This window comes from Podarcis filfolensis (assembly GCF_964270895.1).
Source record: "Podarcis filfolensis genome assembly, chromosome: 9".
Classification (NCBI taxonomy): Eukaryota; Metazoa; Chordata; class Lepidosauria; order Squamata; family Lacertidae; genus Podarcis; species Podarcis filfolensis.
Window position 1 is genome coordinate 14,848,646 of NC_139610.1, and position 21,787 is coordinate 14,870,432.

The window sequence follows — 21,787 nt, forward strand, 5'->3', positions numbered from 1 at the left end:
TTTTACACTCTTTAACACAATGGCCCTGTTGGAATCAGGCTCAAACTGGAACAGACAATAAGATCTGTGGCTGTTTTCTCATCTCATCTCATTTTTATTTTTATTTTTAATCAGTCACAGAGGTGTAGGGATTGATTCAGAAAATATTTGTAGTATGGGAAAAGAGAAGTTTAACTCTTCACACTACACTGGTTTTGTGACGAAACACTCATTGCTATTTGCTCCATTAGGTAAAACATATATACAATGTTAGCAAATAACTATTACAGGGAGATGATTTTCACTGGGGGGAAATGGCACTGGAGGAAAAGGCCTATCATTTTCCCACAATGCTGTAGTCTAAGTACAAGTCACGATCACTTCTGAGTGCCCTGTGGCAACTGTTTACCAAAATGTAACACTGGAACGGAAATGGAAATCCAGTCAATGATCCATTATCTCATCTAGTTAGAAACATATAATCATAACATTGGAAGAAACGTGGGAGGTCATCAAGTGCAACCCTCAAATAGCCAATGATTTGAACTGTTCATAGAGTCTCTTGAGGGTTTTCCTCAGAAAACAGCTATAACTCATATGTCTGAAAGGCATGGACATATGTGAGAGAGAAAGAGGAAGAGAGGCAACCCAAATTCAGTTCACTTTTAAAGGTGAGCTCACCTAATCACCACTTTATGAAACAATACATGAACTGAAACACAGCCATTCCTTGATATTCACACTCCTGTGACCTTTTCAGTGCAGTTCTCCAGGTACGCCACCTGTAGAAAAATGCATATACCAGGATAACATGTGCATGAACATGCATTATATTAGGGGAAATAGCATGAAAACATGTATTATAATACACAAAATTGCAAACAAACATTTGGAAGAAATTTCACTAAAATGCAGATGAATTTTCATGTGGACGTTTTTATAGATATAAAAAATTGTAAACAGATGTGGATATGAGGAAAACATAAATTAAGAGGGGGGAAAATGAGAAATGTAGATAAACTGAAACTGACATATGAACCTATCCCTACTTGGGAATATTTTTTCTTCTATAGGGTGTTCAACTGAGCATATGCATCAGAATACATTCCTTGACTCATTCTTAATAATTCTGCTTGTTATTTTATAATGAATGAATGAATGAATGTGATCACTTCCCTTGAAGATTTTTGCTTGGCTTTCTACAATTGCTTTGGTGTTCTGCCTCTACAGGAACTTTCATGCTTTGAATGTTGTTTTAGGTGATTTTTAGGTTGCAGCTATCCTGAAAAAATTATGAATTGAAAAAAAAAAATTGAATTATGGTGCTGGAGGAGACTCTTGAGAGTCCCATGGACTGCAGTCAATCAAACCTCTCCATTCTGAAGGAAATCAGCCCTGAGTGCTCACTGGAAGGACAAATCCTGAAGCTGAGGCTCCAAATCTCTGGCCACCTCATGAGAAGAGAAGACTCCCTGGAAAAGACCCTGATGTTGGGAAAGATGGAGGGCACAAGAAGGGGACGGCAGAGGACGAGATGGTTGGACAGTGTTCTCGAAGCTACCAGCATGAGTTTGACAAAACTGCGAGAGGCAGTGGAAGACAGGAGTGCCTGGCGTGCTCTGGTCCATGGGGTCATGAAGAGTAGGACACGACTAAACAACTAAACAACAACAACAGCAATCCTGGGGGGGGGGTGCATGAACCAAAAGTTCTGCTAATTTTCTGCTGAAAAATCCAGCCAGGTTTTCCCTCTTAGCTACCAGGCTACTGGCCTTTAGCCAGCCAAACCTGGGCCTTTAGCCTGTACATGATCTCGCCATTCTGCCTTCAGCCTGCCTGATTCTTGACTCTGAATCTTCAGTTTCCTTCTGTGTCTGCCTGTAGCTGAAAGCACTTGTCCGTCTTTGAACATAAGCAGTTGACAGAAATTTTGTCAGCCTTATTGAACATATTTCCTTTCCCTCAAGGAATCAAATTAGCACTGAATTTGGTTTTAGGAATTTTTTGTTCTTATTTTTTGGCAACAGCAGGCCACGGGCAGCGTTAATACTTACCAATAGTGTATGATTCATAATTCAACTTTCAGAATGGAGCCAGTGCACACACATTTGCATAAGCTCATTGGGATGCCAAATGTTTACAGTGATTAATATATTCAAATTGTCTCTTTTTCCACAATTGCAACTAGCCTACATATGCTTGATAAACAACAGGACTTTACTTTAAAATTGCATTAGATGCCAGTTCAAATTCCTTCAATTGTTTCCCCATTGGATTGTCAAACTTGTCTGTTCTACCATTTGTTTTCTCCCCCATCCACCCACTTCACGCCGAAAACGTCTGAATCACTGCCAAATTGCAATTCTGCTCTCTTTGCTTCTCATGCAAACAGTAGAAAGAAATGACATAATCTTCTTCCTCAAAGCCTGGATTCCAAATTTATGGCTCTCGACAAATAAAAGAAAACGGGCTGGGAGCAAGATCTTGAGGAAGAAAGCCGAAGAGATGCATTGTACAGGGATCTCAAGAGCTGAATTGTCAAATACACCATTGTTTAATAAAACACATCATTTATCAAGTGAAAGAGCCTAATAGGACTTGTGTATGCATGGATTTCCCCATGAGTTGTTTTCATGGTAGCTGTTTCTCTCCCCCAAAAAATAAAGGTGGATAGAGGACACTCATACATATTTTTTTGCTCTTCAATCACCATCAATATACCACTCTGTATATTGTAGCTCTGCAGGGGAAGGAGGGGGTCTAACAACTCTTAGGAGGCATTAACAAACTACAGTTCCCAGAATTCTTTGTGGGAAGCCATGGCTGTTTAAAATGGGTATTGTGCTGCTTTGAATGTACAGTGTAGGCGGGGCCAAAGATCCTACCCACAGAGAGGGGATTCAAGACATTCTTGTGCATAGAGCTTGCTCAGGTACCTTTAGCGGTACAAGCCTTCTGTCCACACACCCTATGCATCAAAACAATGGTCAATTTGCCACTCCTTGTATTATGTGGAGTACTCTAACATTTGCATAACATTGCAAACATGTAGAAAACTGGCCCTTGTGGATTTGCCTCTGCATTGGCCTCGTTAATAACACCCCAAGCCTCTTTTAGCCACTTCTGTTAATCTTCGCTGTGAATTAGGGACACGGTTTTGTTGTGTGAGGTGAACAAAAAAATAAGTCACATTTGTTATACACAAACTCAAATGGCAAGGCTCCGCTGATGTCATCACTCAGTTCAGTTTCTTTAAATCCAGCTGAATAAAGACTGAAATTGGCTCAAACCAACATCCTGGATGAGCTGCTAATTTGACAAGTTCAAGTCTATTTAAAGGAAGGCAATATATTTCCACACGATCCTCCTTTCCTCACTACTACTACTACATTGTGCCATAAATGAAATTGCATGCTTAAAGTTTCACAATAAAATAAATAAAAGAGACGATTCCAAAGGCTTTCCTTTCATTTCGTTTGAGCCATTAACCAAGTATAGCTGCTATCTTCACTGGCAGAAGCCTTGCAGTTTCTAGTGTTTGTGATGAATAGATAGCTTATATTTGTTACTATTATTACTTATTTACTATTCATTATATCTGTTATTTGCTTTCCTTACAAAGTGACTCAATGTGACTTACAATACAACAATTTTAAAAGAACTATAAAAACATAAAAGCTTGTAAAGAACATATCACAAAAAGCAAAATTCAAAGTTAATGTGAGAAAGTGGATTCTTCTTAGGCAAAACAGTTGAGGGGGAAAAGTTGACTTTCCTCGGGAGAAAAACAGTGTCTCAGTGTTGAATGAGAACCAAGCCAGGCTCAAATCCTCAGTCAGCCATGACATATACTGGATGATCTTTGGCCAGCCACTCTTTTTCATAGTCTGATATTCATCACAAGGTTGTTATTAAGATAAAATGGAAGAAGGTTTGAATAAAAATAAAATAAAATTCAGTACTGGTGAAGTTTCTCAGGTTAATTTCTTGCTGTGATAGGTTGTCCCTGGATTTCGTTTACATCACTATTCCTGCCCTACCTTACCTGTGATGATAAAGTTCAGCTTCATGGCTGAAGGATCAGAGATAGAAAGGTTGGTGGGGGAGATACATATCCTTTGAATTCTTCCATTATTTCTTAAAACAATTATATTGTAGCACCTTGAAGAGTAAGTTATGTATTATGGCGTAGGCTAGTCCTCTAGTTGTTTTGCACTACAACTCCCATCAGCCCCAGGGAGCATTGTCCGTGGTTAGGGCTGGTGAGAGTCCAAAACATATGGAGAGTATCAGTTGGGGAAGGCTGGCATAGGGTTTCAAAATGAAAGCTTGTGCTACCATACATTTCTTGATTCTTAAAGTGAAAGAGGATTCTGTCCTGGTTTTGCTGTAGCAAACTAGCGTGGTTACTCCTTTGGAAATTGTTTCCCCTCTTTTCTGAAACCAAGGGAGGTGGAGAAGTATTTTTCACTGTCTCTGGAACATTTTGTGGAGGCTTTGTTTTTATTATTATTATTAAAGATTTTCTTGTTTTACAGAAGTAAGTGTAATGTCTCTCGGATTTTTTCCATGTAACATTTTTAAAAAATCCATTTCATTTGTTGAGACATTAGGGGGAGGGGGGGAAAGGGGTGGAGGGAGGGAAAATGGGTGGGTGGGGGGTCGGGTGGCAATGTTTCTATTATGCTCAATGTATGTAGGGTTTGGTGTCAGCATTGCTTTTGCTGTTCACTTGTGTTCCTTTGGTGGTGAGAGAGGTTGGGGTTGGCCTAGGGTGTGGTTGTTTGTTTGTGATTGGCTGTGGTGATCTTTGTTTTCGTGTGTGAGTGGGGTGGGTGGGTGTTTTGGATCAGGTTAGCCATATTGATTTGTATGCTGTTGGTGGATTATTGTCATTGTCTTGTTGGGCTGTGTATGTGATAAAGGGGAGCCATACCGGGGTAAAGGCGTCTTCTTCTGTTTGTCCTCGTGTCAGTTTCAGTTTATTGGTTATTTTTCTAGTAGAGCTGTTTCCCATACTATTTGGTACCATTGGTCCATGCTTACTCCTGACAGGTCTCTCCAGTGTGTGGTTATGGTGTTTCTGGCTACTGAAAGTAGGTGGGTTATGAGTTCTTTGTGGTGTAAATGGACATTGTTGTCTTGGAAGATGTTTAGTAGGGCCAATTCTGGGGTGATGTCTAATACTTGCTTAGTTATTTTACATATTTCTCGTGTGGCTGTTCTGGAGGCTTTGTTTAGATCAAACACATAGGATGCAAACCTGAGTTCTCTCCACCACGTGCACCAGCCAAGAACAACAAAATCCCCTCCCAATGTTTTGCAGGAACTACACAGCCTCTGGAACTATCTGAAGGCTACAGACATGGGCTGCCATGTCATGCAGAAGCTGCTGAACTGCTGCCAGCTCAGTGATGACCCTGTGAACTCCACACTGCATTTCTAAGACTTGGAGCGCACAGACTCATGACAGAGCCAGCCACAGGCCAGTGGCGTTTGCATGAAGCCATCACTCATTCCTGTCGCCACAGGGCTCCTACTCTGGTAGCAGAGACTGCTCTCGTGACACTACAGACCTCCCAGACCACCTATCTGGCTTACACTTCTAAAGCTATTATAAATAAATAAGATCCAGGTTCCTCCCTTGCCTCCCAGGCACACACTGAAATCCAATTCAGGGATGTTGCTTGTTTCTGTCATGTCACTGTGCCTGCTTTCTGTACATATTTTCTTGGAAATTTCACAATGAATTATGTCAAATCATCTGCATGGCTTCATCCCAGCAGTTTATTACTTCGAACGATGACGTATTGGATCATATAAAAGAGTAATTGGTGAAAATGCACTATGCTATCTAGAGAATCTGCTTATCTGTTGGAGCGACTGCGGCCGTTTGAATATCTTCTTCTTAAATCACCTTTAAGCCAATGTGTTTGGGTTAGCTGGCCAACAAAATATGTAGATTGCAATCCCCAGTCTTGCATATAGACATGAGATTTGCATTGCCAGCACAGGATTTTCTGAGTACAAAGAGCTCTTTCTCATTCTTTAGAGAACAGGAGGGAAATCCTGCCTATCTTCGTAATCAGAATGAGAACAGTAGAGAAAACAGTTTACCAACAAGGGACATGGTAGTATATGAAAATTGAGTTATCAGCTTATGCATGTGATCTTAACGTATATGGTGCCTTCATACATTTAAACTTGAACTTAGATAGGGCAATAATATAGGGCATATCATACTGTTTGAAATGATGAAACATTTGTGGAACCAGAAATAAAATCCCTAATGTGTAAGATGGGGATATAAATTAAGAGACACCGTAATAACGTCAAAATAATGTAAGATGTGCATAGATAAGAGCTGGCAGGTAAAAGAATAATTGCTATCCTATGTGATGTGGGCATGTTTAATTACATGATGCATTTCAATTCAGCCCAATAATTCTGTGGTTCTTGAGGAGGAAAGGTGTAATTTATATAATAAATGCAGCACTACGTAAGATATGAGTTGTGGTGTGTGTTTGATCCAAGGAGCACAATACCAGAGCTTATAAAAATGATTTGCTGAGGGTTGGGTGTGTTGTGGTGAGAGGGACTGAGAGGGAAGGGAGCAATCCCTGAGAATTGGGTAGGTGCAACCTTTGCAAGCAGAGCTCATACTCATAATGGTTGCCTCCAACTGATTTGCTTGGAAAATCCCCTCACCCATCTTTGATGCCTGAGATGCATGTTTTCAGGGCTTGCCTTATTCATGTGGTTGCAAACTGTTTTGTTTCTGAAGTTTCAATGGTTGTGACCCACCCTGGGACCTGCTGGTGAAGTGCTGCTAATACATTTAATTTTAGTAATAGTAGTAATAATGTGATTTACAATGATCTTTTTTTTTTAAAAAAAGAACTAGACGAAATCATAGAGTATGGATGGGGAAGCTGTGGCCCTTCCAATTTTGTTGAACTACTGCAGCCATGACCATTGAACATACTGACATGGACCAATGGGAGTTGGACTTCAGCAATGTCAGGAGGACAATAGCTTACCCCTCTCACAGATTTATCAAGGACTTGCAGATCAGAAGGTCGGCGGTTCGAATCCCTGCGATGGGGTGAGCTCCCGTTGCTTGGTCCCTGCTCCTGCCAGCCTAGCAGTTCGAAAGCACTTCAAAGTGCAAGTAGATCAATAGGTACCGCTCCGACGGGAAGGTAAACGGCATTTCCGTGCACTGCTCTGGTTCGCCAGAAGCAGCTTAGTCATGCTGGCCGCATGACCCAGAAGCTGTACGCCAGCTCCCTCAGCCAGTAAAGCGAGATGAGCATCACAACCCCAGAGTCGGTCACGACTGGACCTAGTGGTCAGGGGTCCCTTTACCTTTACTATTAGCCATGTAAGCTAAATGGAAACTGCATGAACATAGGGTTCAAAGAGACAAAGAAAATCAACCTGCCTGAGGACATCTCAAAGCCACATGCTTGGCTACTTCTGACAGAAAGCTCGATTAAATGGACAGTTGCCCTTCACACTTTGTATTTTCATATATGTTATGCCTTTTTCAATTTCCCTCCCTAATTTTATGGGGCTGTGACAGAAAATATATATCAACCCAACATAGGCATCCCACATACATTCAAACACTCCCTTTCCTAACAGTGGCTTATAGGAGGGCTGGCATGTGATTACATACTTGAGAACAAGCTAGAGGAAAGCGCTGTGGTCATTGAAAGAGGGATTAACTAATTCATTAAGTCTGGTTTCAGGGAATGAATGTCTAATTTCATAATCTTCTTAAGTGTAAAGGAACGAAAGTCCAGTTTTAGGAATGGTTGCTTTAGTGGATAAAATGTGTTCTCTGTCTTCTACGTATTTACTCTCCAGCCAGTCAGCGAGGCCAGCAGGATTCATTACTACAGAATTACAAAGAAAATAGCTAAAACATAGGAAATCTTAGCTGGATTCTTTATTTTATTTTATTGAAAATTCAGCTCCACACTGTATGTGGACAAGAAGCCATTAATAATGATACAGGAATAAGAACAAAAAACAACAAAGAAAGAGGTCTATTGATTTTTGCTCAGCAAATGATTAACTTGCACTATGGTGAAAGTCATAGCATTCTTAAGAAGAAGGATTTTACTTTAATGGGTTTCTCTTTCATGAGATCTCTCTCAATAATCTTTACATTTAGTAAAATGTCCAAATAAAGAAACAGAGATTACCTATATCAGTGGTTTCCAAATTTCCTGCTCTGAGTAAATCCTGCCCACGTTGCCTTGCCTACTAATGCTTGTGGACTGCAGAGGATCCCAGACAATAGTTTAAGGGGCATACTCAGGTCAGCTGAGACACTAAGCAGACTTCATTGTCACCCTGCAAAAAATCTCTTCCTAAAAACACCTCCAATTCATCCCTGTGGTTCTGTGTTGTAGAAGGAAATTGATACTGTATACAAGTTGTTTTAATTAGATTTCCTTGTCATCACACAAGGACACTGCTGAATTTCTGTGGACTTCCGAAGTTACCTGTTTGAAAACCAGTGGCCTAAATAATGACATTCATTACATACTTTGTTGAACGCCTCAAGCTAATTCTGATGTGTTGTACCACATTTCTACTGAGCCTAGACAGCATCTTAAAAAGTAGAGACATCGCCTTGCTAACAAAGGTCCGTACAGTAAAAGCTATGGTTTTCCCAGTAGTGATGTATGGAAGTGAAAGCTGGACCATAAAGAAGGCTGATCGCCAAAGAATTGATGCTTTTGAATATGGTGCTGGAGGAGACTCTTGAGAGTCCCATGGACTGCGAGAAGATCAAACCGATCCATTCTTAAGGAAATCAGCCCTGAGTGCTCACTGGAAGGACAGACCGTGAAGCTGAGGCTCCAATACTTTGGCCACCTCATGAGAAGAGACGACTCCCTGGAAAAGACCCTGATGTTGGGAAAGATGGAAGGCACAAGCAGAAGGGGACAACAGAGGACGAGATGGTTGGATAGTGTTATCGAAGCTACCAGCATGAGTTTGACCAAACTGCAGGAGGCAGTGGAAGACAGGAGTGCCTGGCGTGTTCTGGTCCATGGCGTTATGGAGAGTCGGACATGACTAAATGACTAAACAACAACAAATGTCCATTCTTGCTCCAGGCCACAGCCGAGTAACTCCAGATTCTCCAGGTTTCCCATTGGGGTATTCATTGTCCATACTCCAAGCACATGCAGAACATTCACAAGGAGGAGGAAATTCCACACAATGGTGTTTGCACGTCTCACCGCTTCCACGTTAGGAATGGAAAAAGCATCCAGGAAGCAAAATGAGGGTAGGGAGAAGTAAACATGAAGTGTTCTGCTCACTGGGGTATTCAGCTGACAGTGAAAGTGGCAGGAGTCAAACTAAGTCTCATATGGACAGGCCAGGTTGTGACAGGTGCTGATACACAAGAGATCAGGGAAATCAGAACTATGGACAGCTACCAGTACTGGTGGAGCTGTCCCTCCCATTAGAGATATAGAGACATCTCTGAACAGAAGTACTCCCTAGCACAATACTTTGTTGTAGGTCATAATAAACTAATGGCCAACTACTACTACTACTACCAGTAGTAATTTTATTATTTGTACTCTGCCCATCTGACTAGGGTGGCCCAGCCACTCTGGCTTCCAGCATGTACAAAAATATAATAAAATATTAAACATTTAAAACTTCCCTATACAGTGGTACCTCAGGTTAAGTACTTAATTTGTTCCGGAGGTCCATTCTTAACCTGAAGCTGTTCTTAACCTGAAGCACCACTTTAGCTAATGGGGCCTCCTGCTGCCGCTGCGCCGCTGGAGCACGATTTCTGTTCTCATCCTGAAGCAAAGTTCTTAACCTGAGGTACTATTTCTGGGTTAGTGGAGTCTGTAACCTGAAGTGTATGTAACCCGAGGTAGCACTGTACAGGGCTGCCTCCAGATGTCTTCTAAAGGTTATCTCCTTGACATCTAATGGGAGGGTGTTCCACAGAGTGGGTGCCACTACTGAGAAGGCCCTCCTCCTGGTTCCTGTAACCTCACTTCTCACAGTGAGGGAACTGCCAGAAGGCCCTCAGAGCTAGATCTCAGTGTCCGGGCTGAATGATGGGGATGGAGACGCACTAATTAGTTTCATGCACTAATTATGCACATCATGAAATAAGTGCTTAATTGATCTTTGTCCAGAACTGCCAACCAATTCCACTGCATAATCCCAAGTTCTAGAGGGGAACAAAATGAAACTTTTAACAACTTTCTCCATGTTATCCATTATGTCATGCCCCATTCCCCTTAGCAATCTTTCTTCTAAATTTAAAGTTCTTTACCTCCCCCCCCCATACCAATAAAGATAAGGATGATCCAGTCCTTTCATCATGTTTCTTTACCAGCTCTGTGATATTCTTTTGAAATGGGGCCACCAGAATTGTACACAGCATTCCAAATTTGGCCATGCTATAATTTTATAATAGCATCGGGATGCTCACCTTATCACTACTGTACATTGATTCTGCAAAGTCTCCCTGCATTGAGAGAATCCTTGAAGTATAAGCTTTATGCTCCAGTGTCTATCCTGTTGTGCTCCAGTAATGCACATAATTAAAAGGAGTCACCCAACTCTGTCGCATCTGCTGTGTTAAAATTCATAATCCTATAGTGCCTGTAGGCACACAGCAGGGATTTCTTTTTCTTCCCAACCCCATGCCCTTGGTGTTATTGCTTATCTAAGTAGCATCGAGGCAGGAAGGCTGCTCCAGGCTGCTTTACATCAGACTTGACATTTGCAATATACAGAGTGGCATCTTTTGAGTTAACAGTAGAGATTTCAAAATAATGGGACGATTCCCCACTTTCCTTCCAACGCAAACAACAGTATGCACGCAACTCCATCACTCTAATTACTGGCAGCAGTTGGAAGTTGTTGTTTTTAAAAAGAAGCAACCCTGAATCTGTAAGTAAAATGCGAGGAAAGTCTTTCAGCGATGTTCTTTTCTGAGCGTCATGTAAAAACTGAAGCACAGCTTGTAAAATCTAGCAAAGCAACAACAGAGACCTTGTTAAGAGCCCCACTCAACTCTTCTGCAATTTTAATTAATTTAAAAAGTAATTGTCTCCCTAGGCAATTGTATAGGTACAGAAGAAGAGCCTGGCAGGATTATGCAAAAACAACAACAAAACAACAACAACAACCTGGTTCAGCACCCTGTTCTCAGATTGGCCAACCAAGTGGTTGAGGGAAGACCTAGGACATGAGGGTAATGGTATTCAGAGGCATAATACCTCTGACAGAGAACACAGCAACATGGCTAGTAGAACTGATAGCCTTATCCTCCATGGTGAGGCTATTCGCCTGTCATTGCACAGCCATCATGGCTAACAGCCATTTATAGCCCCATCATTCATGATAAGGCTGTCCAGTTGGCCTGCCTTTATTCTCCCAAATTCACTTTCCATCTGGAGGCAAGGATCGGGTCAACTGATATCAGAAATCACAAATATCAAATTGCTCCAGCATTCCTGAAATATATACATCAATAAAAATAAACTGCATAGAATAGAAATAACACAACTAAAAGAATTTATAGAAGTCATTCAGCATAAACAGATTTAAAAATTAAAAATAAAAGGCCTTCTTGATTTTTCTTTTCTTTTCTGAAGAAGCATGATTAAAGCACGATGCACTTAAAAGTAGAGAGTTGCTTGGCTGGATTTTCTCCAGGGAGGGGATTTTATAATGAAGGTCCCAACCAGCGCTGGATTAAGGTTTAATGAGGCCCTAAGCTACTGAAGGTAATGGGGCCCTTTATATGTCCAGCTGTCCTTTGTCAACAACAAATTGTCCTCATTTTTTGTGTTGAAAATATGGTATATGGTAATTTATGCACCTAACAGGTATCTAAAGCCATTTGCACATAACAAAATATGTATTTTATCAAAGTAATTGTTGAACTTTAAATTTTGGGGGCCCCCAAGAGAGTGGGGCCCTAAGCTATAGATTTTTTAGCTTATACATAAATCTGGCACTGGTCCCACCACAGAAAATACCCTGTGAGTCAAATGAGTTTGCTGTAAATTTACCACATTTAAGGAGGTGCACTTCTAGTCTGAGAACATCACCAGGAGAAACATCTGAGGAGAAATAGTTTCTGGCTAAAGAATTGGCGGTAGCTGAGTTCTAACACACAGTTCTCTTGCTCTCCTGTCTAGTTTGAAAAATGACATAAATTTGGAGGGTCTTGCTGAGAGAAGACACTTGAGGAGTTTCAAGTGGAAACCAAAAGGCTGTTAAAAGTAGTCAAACATTTCAGGGGGTTCCATCCTCCTTTAGGTGGAGATTTTACTGAAATGACTTCCATGAGAAATTTGGAGTTTCCTGTTTGACTAAAGATACCTGTTTTTGTTTTGTAGGGTTTTGAGGGCAGCTAATCAAATTACAATAGAACAAACAAAACTTCTCAAGGGTGTATCACACATACTAGAAAATCAACCAGAATTTTTTTGAGAATGGAAATAATTCAGGAAAACATACATTTTCTAATATAAATGTAGACATCCTTTACAGAGTTAACTTCTTACCAAACAATTGTACCACACATTTTACCAGAAGTGTGTACCTAATGCATACTGAAAGCAGAAAGGCAGACAGAAAAGCATCCTGGAGCAAGAAAGTTCATTCTGAGGTTGGTGTGGCCATCTGTATAGGCTTTATAAGCTCCCATGATGGGTTGGGATACACTGAGTGGTGGGAAATTGTGACTCACAAGCCAGGCAAATGATGCCGCCAAATATGGAAACCCAGTGCAGTGTGGTTTAATGGTTAATGTGTTGAGCTTTGATTGGAGAGACCTGGTCAAAATTTGCAATTAACCACAAAGCATAATGGGTGACCTTGGGCCAATCACTGTCTCAGCTTATCTACAGAGTTGTTGTTTCCTGATAAAAGGTAAGAGGGCTACAAATGCTTTCCTGAATTCTTTGGAGGAAGAATAAGAGGCGGAGGGAGAGAATTAATAAATAAAACTATCAGGTTCTGTGGTTGACCACCATGGTATCTGAAGCAGGCTTCCCGCAGAAGTTATGCTGAGTGACACTAACTAAAAATCCAAACATGTGGCTAAATGTTATAAAATGATGTCTTTAGTCTCAGCATACAGCACTGGATCCAAACTTTGTAACTCAGTTGTCTTATTAACACACTTGGAAGTTGAGCTTTCAGGGTAACACGAGTCTAATGCTTGAGGGAGGGTGGAATCCCATTAAAACGCAACCAGTTCTAATTGCAGGAGAAAGTTATGGACAGTTTTGGAACCTCAGCAGCACATTTTGAATGATGCATGAAATGGAGCAGGCCCGCTGAGCAGACTGCTGTGTTGTTTGTTACGTCCTGTAGACACTCAGGCACACAATATTCAGCCTACAGACATACCAGCAAATATATCCATGGTAACCTGGTCTGTTAAAAAAGAAAATAAAAATGCAATGCAATGCACACACAAAAACATTTTAAATGAAAAAGGTTGTAATATAGTTATGCTCTGTTTCCTCCTCCCATTTCCCCTCTAAACATTAAATTATCTTGCCTTTGAAAGGGTTGTGGGCATGGAAACATTTAGAAAGCATACATTAATGTGTTAGCCCTTCTTTTAAAATAGAATTTGTTTTGTGTGTTTTTATTTCATTTGTCCTCAGATGTAATTGTTTGACTCATCCAGGCATAATGCAAAATGGAAACTACAATAGCTGAGAAAACACCCAAAGTTGTATACTATGTAAAACCAGTCAGTTTCCCCCTCTGTATGATCTGCGTCAAAACTGTGTCAAATCCCCCCCCCCTTTCTGGTGTTGGTTCATCCAAGCTGGCACACCATCAGGTCAGTCAACACGTCACCTCAGTTCAGATGTTGTTTCCACCTTGTGTCAAAGCAAGAGAAACTTGGTACTTATAACTGATAGATGACACAATTGTACACAAATGGAATAGCACAATGAGTTTAAACGGGATCTGCCACTATCATGGCAAAACAGCCATGTTCTAGTTTTCAAGTGAGCTAGTCCTTTCTGTTTGATGGATGTGATTCCCATGAGCTTAGATGAGGTGATTGGAAAGACTAGGCCCACAGTGACAATTTGTTAATAAACACCAATTTTTGATAGCTGGAGAGTGATATTGGGTGGGGATTGGTGTATCTAAAACAGCATTGTTGGTTTCAGATAAGGATGTCCATGTCTTTACCCTGGCAGACCAAACATCAGTAGGTAGCATGTTTGGACAAATGCTGGACCTAAGGGACCTTAAGAGATGCCAGCACCCCTTCCATTCCTTTTTTTGCAGCCTCATTCCCTACAATGCCTCTCCACGACACCTGTGATGTAGCACTTTGATGTAGCACTGTGATGCTACATCAGGCCCAACCTGGGGGATCTCCTCTGAGCACCAGGTAACAGGTGAAATGGAGAGGAATACTAGGTAGCTGACACCACCACTCCCTTTCATGGCTGCCATCCATTCCCATTGCCTCTTCTTGCTGCACAGCCCTGCTGCCTGTTAAGTTTGCTATGGAGTGACAGAAGATACTGTTGCTAGGGCCTCCAAAGACCTGGTATTGGCCTTCCTTGATCAATCTGCCCTCAGAATCCATTAACAAGTCACTATCCCTAAATACAGATCTGGATAAATCTAGCAAGGAAAGGCAGATAGAGTAGTGCAGTGCTTTTTTTCTGGGGGGACGCAGGGCTACACATACCCCTAAACATTTTGTGAATCTAAGTTTGGCCTCATTGAGGGGCAGTATTTCAATATGAGTAGGGAAATGAGAGTGCCCCTTAACATTTTTTTAAAGAAAAAAAAAGCACTGGAGTGGTGCATCCCCCTGACAGGAAGTTTCCTAATGTTCAGTTAATTTGTTTGGGGTCGTTTATAGAAGCATTTAGTGATTTATTATTATTATTATTAATAATAATAATACCCCGTCCATGTGGTTGGGTTTCTCCAGATGCTCTGGGCGGCTTCCAGCAGAATATTAAAATACAATGACTTATCAAGTATTATAGGCTTCCCTAAACAGGGCTGCCTTCAGATGTCTTCTAAAAGTCTGATGGTTGTTTATTTCTTTGACATCTAATGAGAGGGAATTCCACAGGGTGGGCGCTACCACCGAAAAGACCCTCTGCCTGGTTCCCTGTAACCTCACTTCTCACAGTGAGGGAACTGCCAGAAGCCCCTCAGAGCTGAACCTCAGTGAATGATGGGGGTGGAGACACTCCTTCAGGTATACTGGACCAAGGCCGTTTAGGGCTTTAAAGCTCAGCACCAACACTTTGAATTGTGCTCGGAAACGTCCTGGGAATTCACATCTGCAGGATGAATTTGTACAGGCCAGGCATAGTGAAAACTAGGCCAATATCTAAGATGTTGCACAAGAGGCAGAAAATGGACAGCTGAAGGCTTGTCTCAGGTTTGAGAAGCGACTATGTGGATTCCCCACAAAAAAAAAAAAAAACTGATTTCCTGCCCATCTTACAGTTGTCCACTGCACAGACTGGCCTCTGCCCATTAAAAACAGCAACACCAAGTCTTGCAGCTCAGAGCTTCTGACCTCTGTTTTGCATTGCATGACAGTTGGCAGACCGCTGTTGCTCAACCTCAGTCCCTTATCTATACATGGAGAATAGTAGAGACATAACTCGTGGAGATGTTTTGAGGATGCGCGCAATACAAATTATGGAGCACTTTGCAAACTAGTGCTAAATTAATGTGCAATCATAATGTAGTGTTTGAAGGACATTTTCTCTGAGCACTGCCCACTGCCTAGCGTATCAGTTGTGACAAAATACTCCCACCTGCAGTTTGCTTAGTGCACTCCGTTATGCTTTTTAACATTTATATTTCCTGTAGTCTTGCTCCTGCAACCTTAGCATTGGTTGCTACACTACTTAGTCATTTCAAATTAGGGAGGACTGCATGTCTTTAGAACTGTCACTGTCCATGCTAATATTAGAAAGTCCCCAAATGCATTAGTTAAGTTACAAATCCAGAGCACTTGGCACAATTACTCGAATCCTCTTATTATCAGAGGTCAGTGCCAGCACTTTCCATCAGTGCAAGTCATTTTTTAATAAGGACATATGATGCAAATTCTTCCTGAAGCAGTGCATGTAAAAATTAAACTAAATGTGAATGATGTTGACACATTTTAACCTGGAATATAGAACACCAGCTTTTAAAAGCACCATTCATAACACCTAATGTGGTAATAGAGCTTTCCATAGATGATCTCCACAGACAATGGACGTAATATATGTTAATATGGTGTGTAAGAAGCAATTTTCTCACTCTAAGGATGGCCTTTTTAATCATTTGGTGTTTGTTAAATACCGTTTATTCATGTGGTACTGAAAGTCAGATGCATCCCATGTCAGATGCTTTGTGGGGAGGGGAGACCCCAATGAAATGAAATGTATTTAACAATGACTTGAATTTAATCTGAAAACATGACATTGTATTCAGGAATGGGGGGGCTGCTATGGCCCTCTCCCCATGTGATTTCATATGGGATTTCAGTTTCCTGCTATCTTATTAATGAACTTGCCCTTCAACACAAAACTTATACTTTTTTTTAAAGAAACTAACACAACCCAAATAGTTAGCACATATACCCGTTACCCTATTTGCTGTATAAAACAATGTCAAATGCGAGTTTTCACTATGATGGGTATATAAACAGAGATAAGCAGGGATTTATTGGAAAACATTTTTCTGAGAATGCTTCTGAGACTTCTCCCCCTGTCCCACAGCTTAGAAAAAAAGAGGGCCATATTACAGAATTTTCTCTGAATATTCTCCACCTATCCCCCCCCCCTCAATGCCTTGAAACAATGTTACATCCAGGACATTATAGAGGATGCAGAATGGCAGCCAGGCTGATGACAGTTGCTGCTGTTGTCCCTAGCAATGGCAGCATTGGGGGAAATAAGTTGTACTACTATTGCTTTATAGTAGTAGTTGTATTACTAATATATTACTATAAGGTCTGTATAGTAAAAGCCATGGTTTTCCCAGTAGTGATGTATGGAAGTGAAAGCTGGACCATAAAGAAGGTTGATCACCGAAGAATTGATACTTTTGAACTATGGTGTTGGAGGAGACTCTTGAGAGTCCCATGGACTGCAAGAAGATCAAACTAATCCATTTTGAAGGAAATCAGCCCTGAGTGCTCACTGGAAGGACAGATCGTGAAGCTGAGGCTCCAATACTTTGGGCACCTCGTGAGAAGAGAAGACTCCCTAGAAAGGCCCTGATGTTGGGAAAGATGGAGGGCACAAGGAGAAGGGGACGACAGAGGACGAGATGGTTGGACAGTGTTCACGAAGCTACCAGCATGAGTTTGTCCAAACTGGGGGAGGCAGTGGAAGACAGGAGTGCCTGGCGTGCTCTGGTCCATGGGGTCACGAAGAGTCAGACACGACTAAACGACTAAACAACAACAACAACAACAAACTATTGCCACTCCTAATGGTGAGCCCCACCCTCAGAAATTGGTGCAGAATTTCTCCTTCTCCAAATTTTGTAAAATGCCCAGCTCCTGATTTCTCTGCCCACGATTAGAGAGGAGAATTTTGAGAGATCGTTTGCAGACAGCTTTACATCAAGGTGTGCTAAACTATACTGAGGCATCAAGTGGTCCTGCCAGTGAAAGTCTCATTTTTGTGACAAAGAAGAAGTGCTTTCCAGATGTCATTAGACTACAACTGCAATAATCACTGGCCATTGATCATCCTGGCTGGGGCTGGTGGGAGTTGTGGATCCCCTGGAGAGCACCATGTTGGCTATTGCTGCTGTAGCCTTGTGCAGGTTTTCAGGATATACAATAATGATTTTTATAGCAGAGGTTAGATGGCCACCTATCAAGGATTCTGTAACTGCAAGCTTCTTACATTGATTGGGGCTGGCTTGAGGGCCTTTTAAGTTATGTGATTATGTAATGATAGTTGTTCTTCTAACCCTCCTTGCCTTGTGCATTCCCCAGGGTTATCAGATTAGACACTATTAGAAACAATTTGCTGGAATAAATGGACCTTTGGTCTATTTCTGGCAGAGTTCCCCTTATGTTCCTTTGATCCCATGGCCAACTCCCAAAGTCTTAATTCAGTTCAGAGAGAGCTTGAGGAATGTCTGCACAAGCTTGTTGTCTCTTTGTGGATCCTGCATTTGCAGTGAGGGGAATATTGTATTGTTCATACGTGTCAAGTGATATCTGTCGAATTCCAAACATCAGACATTGAACCAGTTGATCCTTTCACTACAGGCATCCCTGTATTTCAGAATGTTCTACAAGCATCTCACCCAGGAGGCAGAGAGAAACACACACCAATCTGAGATACCTTTCCCCCTTCCAAGTACATTTAAATGACTATTTATTCTCCATCAGAATCGGAATTTGGGGTTTGTGTAATTCAGGGTTTAGGCTGCCACCAAGACTGCTGCTGCTGTTATCAGTCAGAACAGATGCTCCAAGTTCTTAAGCTCCTGTTATTTCAACAGCCGCTCTTCTTTTAACAATTTGTACCATTTTTTAACCAATTTGCTCAGTGGAGTGCAGGGAGGGTAGGATAACAAATCAGCTTTTGACTTTGGCAGATTTACTTAGCTAGGAAGCCACTTCGATCGATTTCTGGGAAAAGTTCTTAATTATATGTTGAACTTTGCCCTGGGAATGCATGGAGCCACCCAGGATCTGGGTAGCACATGCTTTGTGCAGTGTGTGTGTGTGTGTACAGGTTTTCCAAGACAACAAACTTCCTTTCAACCAGCCATGTTGATCGGAAAAGTCAACAAATTTTAAATTGGTCAAACACATTTAAAGAATAGCAGGACAGTACCAAAAAGTCACGATTAACCCAAACAAGATTTCAGCCACTCTCGCTGAAATTCATGGAATTAAGCCAAAAGCACAATTAGCATTTATGAATACTTCTGGCACTGCTTATATAATATCTCACAGAGATTTTTCAGTTTTGTTTGCAAACATGTTCCATTATTCATATATAGTGCCTTAAGTGGTCCTTTGTTACCTCCATTTCTATTGCCCTCAGTGATATCATCATGAGATCAAACCCAATTGATTGTAAACTTCCAGCACCATCCCACTGGTTTTGTTATCCCTGACTGGGTGACATTACCCCATATGTTTAATTGAGGAAGACGTCAGAAGCAGGAGCCGATGAAAACAATGGCACAAAACAAGTTGAAAAACTGGTTGGTTCTTCAGCTTCTTCTTTGGATGGGTCTATTACTCCTGGATGGGATTTAGATAACTATATCAAAAGATGCTTCAGGGCTGTTTTACAGTCCTGAAAAAATATACAGTCATACCTTGGAAGTCGAACGGAATCTGTTCCGGAAGTCCGTTCGACTTCCAAAACATTCGGAAACCAAAGCGCGGCTTCTGATTGGCTGAAGGAAGCTCCTGCAGCCAATAGGAAGCCACAGAAGCCCCATCTGACATTCGGCTTCCAAAAGAACGTTCAAAAACTGCAACACTCACTTCCGGGTTTTGATCATTCAGGAGACGATTTGTTTAGGAGCCAAGGCATTCGAGATCCAAGGTACTTGGATTAACTACATTGGGGAACACAGAGAATGGACAAAGCACATTTTTGGGGGTAGAGAAGTGTGTGGGAAAGGTTAGATCAGAAGGGTTTAACAATGAAGGTGGTTTGCAAGAGCCTAGCTACTTGTGAGGCTCTTTGGGACCACCATATTACACTCATGCCAGTGTGGTGTAGTGGTTAAGAGCGGTAGTCTCGTAATCTGGTGAACTGGGTTCGCATCTCCGCTCCTCCACATGCAGCTGCTGGGTGACCTTGGGCTAGTCACACTTCTCTCTGAAGTCTCTCAGCCTCACTCACCTCACAGAGTGTTTGTTGTGGGGGAGGAAGGGAAAGGAGAATGTCAGCCGCTTTGAGACTCCTTAGGGTAGTGACAAAGCGGGATATCAAATCCAAACTACTCTTCTTCTTCTTCTTCTTCTTCTTCTTCTTCTTCTTCTTCTTCATGCATTATGCTTAACTTCTACAGCAGCTTGACAGGTGAATTCTCCCACCTGCATGGATGGCTTCTATATCAACAACACATGCATTCAGCACTGGTGTGGACTGTTCCACATGATGTATAGAATAACTCACCATGCAAACAGGTGGATCCAAGTGCAAAGTCCCTACATCTAGACCATGCAAGAGTTGCTGTATTAGTGCTATGTGAAGAAGGTAGTATATGAGCTGCTCTTCACTCCAATATTGCCTTTAACTGAAATAAAAAGTCAGGTGAGTAGAAGCAGACTGAAAGAGTTCTCTTCCCCCTTCTCCTTTTTTTTTTTTTTTTTTACCGTGCTAGCTGGCAAGTCAACCACACTAGAAACATGAGAAAACAAAATAATGACATCAGTCATGGGGAGGAACTGAATATTCACTAGAATCCTGGCAAACAAAAGGGAAAGATAACAAGTGACAACAGGAGCAGCAGATGGAGGCAGACTTCAGTGCCATTAACTAAATTATGATTGGGAACTAGTGCAGCAATTAAAATAATTGTTTCTGTGATCTTTCAAGAAGAGCATTGCTAAAGTTCTTCTCAGATACAGATGATAAACAAGGGCACTATATTTATGATAGCCTTGTTTCCTTGTTTGTTTTTCTTCAACCCAGCCAGCCCAATTGCACACCCAAATGTTGATGGAAAACATGCAGACATGAATGAAATAAGTAATGCAGTCTTTAGGAAAGCATGTTTTTGAGAAGCTACAGATTATAGTAGAGGGATAGTTGAAAAGAGCATTCCTCCGCCCCGCCCCCCCAAAATAAAGCTGTCATTGGATGCCTTTATGAATCCAGATGATTGACATGTTGTTTGTGCCACCCACCTGTCAAAGTCCCTTGTGGCCTGAGAACCAATGTGTAGAACATTTCATATTATTTCTTCACATGTTCTGCAGATATTTACACACACACACAGAGTGCTTTTTTCTTTAAAAAAATGTTTAGGGGTATTCTCATTCTGACTCAAGAAAATCACCATTTTATAGTTCAAATCAGGAAAAATAAATACAGTAAATGGACAAAAGTACAAAGATTCCCAAAATGTTTAGGGGTATACATACCCCTGCGTACCCCCAGAAAAAGCACTGTGTGTGTATGTATGCGCGCGCGCACACACACACACACACACACACAAATGTTGCATTGTGTCCAGGATACTTTTCTGCATAAGAGGATATGCAATATTTGCAAGGGCAAAAATTCTTGGAATAGTTATTTTATTCACATGATCCAAGCATTATTGAAGATTTTGTTCCATTAAAAGACATGGAGACACTGATTTAATTGTGATTGAAAAGCACAGGGACTGGATAAACTTTGTTGATTATAACTCTCCATATCATTGATACAATTCATGTTCAAAAAGAACGAAGGTTCATTGTTACCATAATGACACTTTCAGAATATCAGTAATTAATCTCATAGTTTTCTGCTTTGCACCCATCCCCACCTCCCCTTAATCTCCAGTTTAAATATCTTAAGGGACAACTTGCAACCATTTTCTCTTGTACTCTAACACCTATTTCCCTATCACACTGTATAAAATCTCTGGTGTATTTGCAAAGCACAGTTTAATCCCATCTCATCCTCATTTTTTGCAATTTGAAATAGTGAATCTGTAACCCCAATGAGAAAGGGGTTATGGGTTTTGTACTCAGTGATCGAATGTCAGACTAGCTTCAAAAATGCTGCTAAACAGCAGGAGCAAATAG